This window comes from Sorghum bicolor, chromosome 8, assembly GCF_000003195.3.
Source record: "Sorghum bicolor cultivar BTx623 chromosome 8, Sorghum_bicolor_NCBIv3, whole genome shotgun sequence".
Lineage (NCBI taxonomy): Eukaryota > Viridiplantae > Streptophyta > Magnoliopsida > Poales > Poaceae > Sorghum > Sorghum bicolor.
Window position 1 is genome coordinate 36,978,039 of NC_012877.2, and position 7,589 is coordinate 36,985,627.

Here is a 7,589-nt window from a genome sequence, read left to right on the forward strand (position 1 = left end):
CAAGATCAACTCAACGAGATCTGCAATATTTAATAAAGACATATGCATCGACAACCGCCCTTTTAAAGTTTTTATAAATAGAAAGGATGAGGGGGTTGGAGATCTCGAATGTGGTGATGTTGGAGAGACCAATGGATTGTGAAGATGTTGCATATGAGCATGGAGTAAATGAAGTGGCTATGAAATAAATTCCATGCTCATTAATGCTTAGAGTGAAATCGATGTGGTACGGTGAAAATGATAAGGTGAGTGTGGTAAAAAAGGAAAAGAAAAAGGATACACGGACAACTTGGTTCGAAACTAGCACAGCTACCGTTCCCCGGCAACGGCGCCAGAAAGCTTGTTGGGTATTTTAAACGCAAACAGAAAAATCCGCAAGCGCACGGATACCGATGTAGCCTTCACCCGGGAGTATTCCAGAGTATCGATTTTCCACAGGGAACGTGAGTGTACTAATTAAGATCCAAGATCGCCCAAGGATAACTATATGAATATTTTTGGTGGGAAGAGAGGAAGTTTCCTGAGAGTTCTCTAGTTGATCTAAGAATCAAGAATTACTTCAAGATTGTCTATATAGGGACATCAGAGCACTAACCACAGAAAGAGATGATAAGGGGGCTAGGAAGGTCTGACTACGGTCCTACAAACACCGATCCGAACGTGGTGGAATACGTCGACCGTTAGGGCTGTCACTACCCTAAGGCTACCACAACAATCCACAGGATTGGGTGCAATTCCAGGTAATCGCAAGACTAAACACCACGTCTAATCTATTAATTACTACTCTAGCGTTATAAAGACTAGAGCACTTGATGCAAGCAGGAATCCAATAAATAACTTGAATGTAAATAAAAGTAATTAAAGAACTCAGGAATTATGAATTGAAGAACCTGGAGAACGATGAAGAACGAACCAGATGCTGCAAAAGTATAATGTTGAGGAAGATCCGACACATCCGGCTCCTCCTCCGCTCTCCTCTTCTCTCTCCCTATTTTCTAGATTACAACTAGAACTAACTAGAACTAGAACTAGAGGAACTAGAACTAGAACTAGATGAACTAGAACTAGATCTAGTTGAACTAGAGGTAGAACTAGAAGAACTAGAGGGATCCTCTCTACTTGGATGAAGAATTGAAACCCTAGCTTTGATTCTGTAGAAGAGGTATGATCTCCAGGGGCCAGGGGGTCTGGTTTTATAGTCCCTTCAAGTGAATCTGGGCCGTCGGATTAAACCGACATTGATCGCACGGTTTTCCTTGGTCCCTTAGGTCGGTGGAGCACGATCCGCGAAGTTGAAGCTGATTGGTTACTGTAGCTGGGCGGGCGCCTTGCCCCCGGGCCCGATCGGCCTCCCGTTCGTTCCCGTGGCTTCTGGAGTCTTCTAAATGGTAGAAACTTGTGTGGTACGTTAATATCTCTATGTAAACCCAACGTGTGGGCCTTTCTTTCGTATTTCCTGATAACCCCCTGCAGAAATAGACAAACACCAAAACTTGTGGAATTCTGTCAGATAAAACCCTAAGTCTAGGTGTTGGTTGCATTTGGATCTTTTTTTATGATTAGTTGATGGTTAAATATGAGCATTAAGGACCGTCAACAAGCTCCCCCAAGCTTAACCTTTGCTCGTCCCTGAGCAAAGATGAACTCAAGAGTTTCTGCAGTGGTTTCATAACTTAAAGATACACATGCGTTTAAACAAGATCTTATCTCTGGTTAGAGTAAACTGTTAAGACTTAAAACTTACTCATTTACCTTTCACCATGGGACTTGTAACCGTCACTTCTGTCTTGAGTAGTTAAAAGATAGAACAGTCTAGTCAAGCGCCATGTCTCTTGTTCTTCGATTAACTATAGCTCTGAAGTTTTTTCAGATTTTCAAATTAAACTCAGAGATTCCTTGTATGACTCTCTCTAGTCTCTCTTATGTGGTATTTCTGGATCCTTACCAAGGCAGTAATGGTATATGCCTTCTCTCAAAGTATGTGGTATTTGTGGTATAAGGCATAGTGGCATTGCCTTCTCTCTCAACCTACTCTAATAAGGTTTTGATATCTGGAGCTCATAGGTGGGAGACAGCTAATACATACTTACAAGACATTTATTGCATAGTCAAACCATGGATCCAGAAGAACAAGTCAATAAGTCAAATCAAGATGTGCATGTGTGGCGAATAAATGATGTATGGTGATGATGGTGATAACGATGGTGAAAGTCTAATTCTACTTATGCTCTTTTGAGGGGATACATACCTTTCTTGCTCTTTTGAAACTTTTTGAGGAGAATGAGATGCTCTATATTTTCTTTTTCTTTCCTCTCAGGTGGGTATCTTGTACCCCTAATTCTACTGTCGGACACTTGTCCATTTTTACCTCTCGTCTCACTTTTTTCTTTTCTTTTTTTTCTTTTCTTTCGAGGTTCCGGGCACTTGCCCCTTTTTATTTCCTCGTATTTATTTTATATATATTTTTTCTCTCTTTTTTTTATATTAGAGCACTCATCTCCTGAAATAATATAGCAAGTGGTAGTAACCAAGATAACTTGAGCATTTATTTCACAGGGGAAAAACAGAAATGTTTTTGGCTATTCTCTCCCGGATTAGGAGTAGAATATTTTTGGGTGGTTCTGGAGATGGAAATGGGTGGATATATGTGGATGCGTACTTCCGGAGTAGAAGCAGCATGTGTGAGTGAACGTGCAAGTGAATCTTGACTTAACCACATGACAAGCTCCTAAGGGTCTACACAGCTTGACCACACTCAATGCTCATAAGCAGTAAAAAGTAAATGCGTGGCTCAAAATCTAGCAAGCATGTATATATGGCTGTGGTAGGATTTTAAACTCTCATCATACAGGAACTCATCATGCAACATTTTAAAGATTTTCAAAGATAAAATTCTCCAGATTTGTAGCATCTCTAGGAACAGATAAACAGCAGCTCAACCTTCCCATATCATATCCGTTAACGACTTAGACTTCAGATCAAGTACTATTCCCACAAGTTCAGGTTTAGAGCAAATCTTAATTAATAACAGTCATGCCTAAACTTGAGAGAGATTTCAATTTTGAGAACTAGTCATGGCAGAGCAACTATTCATCATTTCCATGTGAGAGCTTATCATGAGGGTTCATAGCAAACTTTATTTATTTATTTATCAAACTAATCAAAGATATATATATATAAGCATATTAGAGTAAAGTATAAACGTGAGTAGAATACTTAGCTGGATAAATGGGGTTGCTCTCCCCCAAGCTGGATTTTGACGTAATTCCATTTGATGTAGCAGGTGGCGGAGGTGTACTTGAATGTCGACAGCACCCTGACAGTGATTAGGATGTCCTCCGTCTGCTAGTCTTCTTTGATCCTTGAATTCTGTGGAGCTCAAATAGACAACAAAGCTTTGTGGAACTGGTTAAGTGTTAGCATAAATATCTAGCCTTTATCATGTTGAGCCTCCTCAATAAATGTTACTCTCTTTAGTAGGATCATAAATTTATTTTTATAATTTTATTTTTATAGGACAGGAATATATTTATTTTGTTTTTACACCACCATAGTGAATGTACTTATGGGTTTTATGCCATGAGCATACTCACATGGGGCTTACTATTTTTAACAATTTTTTTTCTTTTTGAGATGATATGAAACTGATTAACTAAGCAAACTATTTTAAATAATTGAGGAAAAAGATAACTACCAAGTTTACCTCTTGGCAAGGCGTTCGGTGTTTTTAAGTCTTCCGAACGGGACTCTCCATTCTCTCAGTCGTCCTGGAATTCGCTGGATTGCATAGTCGGTGGTTCCGGCGGCGCCTGCTCTTCGTGTATAGTTATCTTCTCTCTACACACCTGACTCGGTGCTACGGTCTCCTCAGGACAGTTCTGTTCAAGCTTTATATCTTCAAACCTTACAACTTCTCCATCATAGTCTACCCATCCGTCCTTGATAATTTTGCCTTCTCTGGTTGCGGTTGCGTCGTCTTCTTCTTGTCCTGACCTGCTTAGAGTCTTCAACTATATCGTTAGGGTCAGTAAAATAGCGGCGTACCTTCTCAGAGGGGAAGTGCATGTGGACTTCTCCGGTTCCAATGTAGATGATTGCTTTAACGGTGTTGAGGAACGGTCTTCCAAGGATGACGCATTGTACTCGTCTTCTCCCATGACAATAACCTTCAAATCATCTGGAGCTGAATGTATTTTGGTTGTAGGGGCATGGTTCTAAACAGGAGCTGATAGGTGACTGCGGCCATTGACATCAGATCCGGTGTCGTAGAGTGTCTTCTGAAAAGAATATCCGTTGATTGTGCACTCGATGCTTGGAACACCAGGGTCGTCCTTCTTCAACAAGAAAGGCGACTTTAGTTGACGATCTTGACCTCCTTGAGCTGCAGTGACCATCATAGCTGACTCGGTACACATTTGCTTGTTCTTGTTCCTCCTGTTGGCCCTCTTCCTTGGTTCATGTCGGGATTGCTCTGAGATTTGTGTAGTCTTGTTCTTGAAGAAAAACGTCTCCTTCCTCCCCTTGATGTAGAAACTGATCTCGGCAGCACTAACGTAGATGACACCTCCCGAGGTGTTTAGGAATGGCCTCCCTAGAATGATGGGTATAATGTTGACGCTGGAGCCAAAGTCGCAGAGTGCTTCTAGGAAGTCCACCATGCCGATGGCGATCGGGATGACGGGACGTCCTGAATTGTATCTCTTGACCGGCAGAAGGTCAGTAATTACTTCCACAACGGGGTTACTCCAGTAGTTATGTCCTCAAGCATCTCAGGGCAGTGATTGCCTGAGTGTCTAGTCTCTCCAGTGTGTTTGTGCTCGTAGATCTAGGTTCTTCACTTGGTGGAGTCTGGGAGTTGTAAAAGTCCTTCATATGCTGCTCGAAGTGTACCTGCTCATAGAGACAGGGCAGAGATCAAGTGCATGGGCCCTGTTGGTGGAAAACACCAACAGAACCAAAAGTGTATTTGTTCTTCTCTAACCTTAAGCATAGTGAGCAAGACAAAGTTGATGGATAATAAGATCATGAGTATAACATTTAAAACATTTGTCAGATCAAATCGCTCAACCTAATGGAAAGATAATCTATCTATATTTATGTTTTGTTTATATCTTCCAAAGATTGAGTGTGCAACATTTTAGCTAATATGATTAGGAGTGTGGAATCACAAAGGTGGAAGGACTAAACATGTTGAATCGATTGGGTTGGTTAATCTAGAGTTGTAGATCATACATGTTTGTCTCTTTTATTCATGTGAACGCCAGAACCAAGGAGAAGCTTATAGAAGTGATAGTCAAGTACCTTAAGATGTTACCTTACTTGAAGAGTGATGGTACAGTATCACCTTATGGAAGCTTTCCTTTCTTAGTGGTTGTGCATCGTGTTTGTGGCACCCTCCATGGATCATCTCTTGTGAGCTATGCCTTGTGTAAATTGTTAAACTTCATGTGCCTCTCTCTTTGTCTCCAATGTGAGTTTATCTCAGGACTTCCCAGGTCGATATTGAAAGTTTTCCTGTAGGGGTTAGTCCAACAAAATATACCAATGTCTACACAAGCAGTTTTTAGTTCAATAACCAAACTAGACTCCATGTCTAAGTAGATTAAGGAAGGCTATTTAACCTAAGCACCATGCTTAATTTAAAAACCAATAGAAGTATGTACAGTACTTCCAAACTAACACTTACTAGGATAAACAAAGGTAGCGTGATGGCTTTTATAGAGATCTACTCAAGTGGAGATGAAGTAGTGTGATTACTATTTAACAAATTGAGCATGTCTCAAAGGTAGGGACAACCAACATAGCAACATGGCAAATGATGTTTTTATATAAAGTACTCCCCCAAGCTTGAATTTTGCAAAATTCAAGTTTGGATGAATTTAATTCAATGTTGTATGATGATTGGTTGTACATACCTTGTGCTTGTCATTCATCCGATCTTCTTGCTCCAATCCTAGAAAGGTTAGTGACAAGAATACCCGAAGGAATTTTTTTAAAAATTATCCTTATATGCTCAATACACAAGGTAATGTTGCAAATAATTAAAAGCTCATGTTATGATCTGATCAGTGCTTATTTTAGGACACTAAGCTTGTCCTTGGGAAACCATCAATTTATGTCGGCGAAGTGGTTTCCCCTCCAACGCTGACCTATATCAAGATCAACTCAACGAGATCTGCAATATTTAATATAGACATATGCATCGACAACCGCCCTTTTAAAGTTTTTATAAATAGAAAGGATGAGGGGGTTGGAGATCTCGAAAGTGGTGATGTTGGAGAGACCAATGGATTGTGAAGATGTTGCATATGAGCATGGAGTAAATGAAGTGGCTATGAAATAAATTCCATGCTCATTAATGCTTAGAGTGAAATCCATGTGGTACGGTGAAAATGATAAGGTGAGTGTGGTAAAAAAGGAAAAGAAAAAGGATACACGGACAACTTGGTTCGAAACTAGCACAGCTACCGTTCCTCGGCAACGGCGCCAGAAAGCTTGTTGGGTATTTTAAACGCAAACAGAAAAATCCGCAAGCGCACAGAACCGATGTAGCCTTCACCCGGGAGTATTCCAGAGTATCGATTTTCCACAGGGAACGTGAGTGTACTAATTAAGATCCAAGATCGCCCAAGGATAACTATATGAATATTTTTGGTGGGAAGAGAGGAAGTTTCCTGAGAGTTCTCTAGTTGATCTAAGAATCAAGAATTACTTCAAGATTATCTATATCGGGACATCAGAGCACTAACCACAGAAAGAGATGATAAGGGGGCTAGGAAGGTCTGACTACGGTCCTACAAACTCCGATCCGAACATGGTGGAATACGTCGACCGTTAGGGCTGTCACTACCCTAAGGCTACCACAACAATCCACAGGATTGGGTGCAATTCCAGGTAATCGCAAGACTAAACACCACGTCTAATCTATTAATTACTACTCTAGCGTTATAAAGACTAGAGCACTTGATGCAAGCAGGAATCCAATAAATAACTTGAATGTAAATAAAAGTAATTAAAGAACTCAGGAATTATGAATTGAAGAACCTGGAGAACGATGAAGAACGAACCAGATGCTGCAAAAGTATAATGTTGAGGAAGATCCGACACATCCGGCTCCTCCTCCGCTCTCCTCTTTTCTCTCCCTATTTTCTAGATTACAACTAGAACTAACTAGAACTAGAACTAGAGGAACTAGAACTAGATGAACTAGAACTAGATCTAGATGAACTAGAGGTAGAACTAGAAGAACTAGAGGGATCCTCTCTACTTGGATGAAGAATTGAAACCCTAGCTTTGATTCTGTAGAAGAGGTATGATCTCCAGGGGCCAGGGGGTCTGGTTTTATAGTCCCTTCAAGTGAATCTGGGCCGTCGGATTAAACCGACATTGATCGCACGGTTTTCCTTGGACCCTTAGGTCGGTGGAGCACGATCCGCGAAGTTGAAGCTGATTGGTTACTGTAGCTGGGCGGGCGCCTTGCCCCCGGGCCCGATCGGCCTCCCGTTCGTTCCCGTGGCTTCTGGAGTCTTCTAGATGGTAGAAAATTGTGTGGTACGTTAATATCTCTATGTAAACCCGACGTGTGGGCC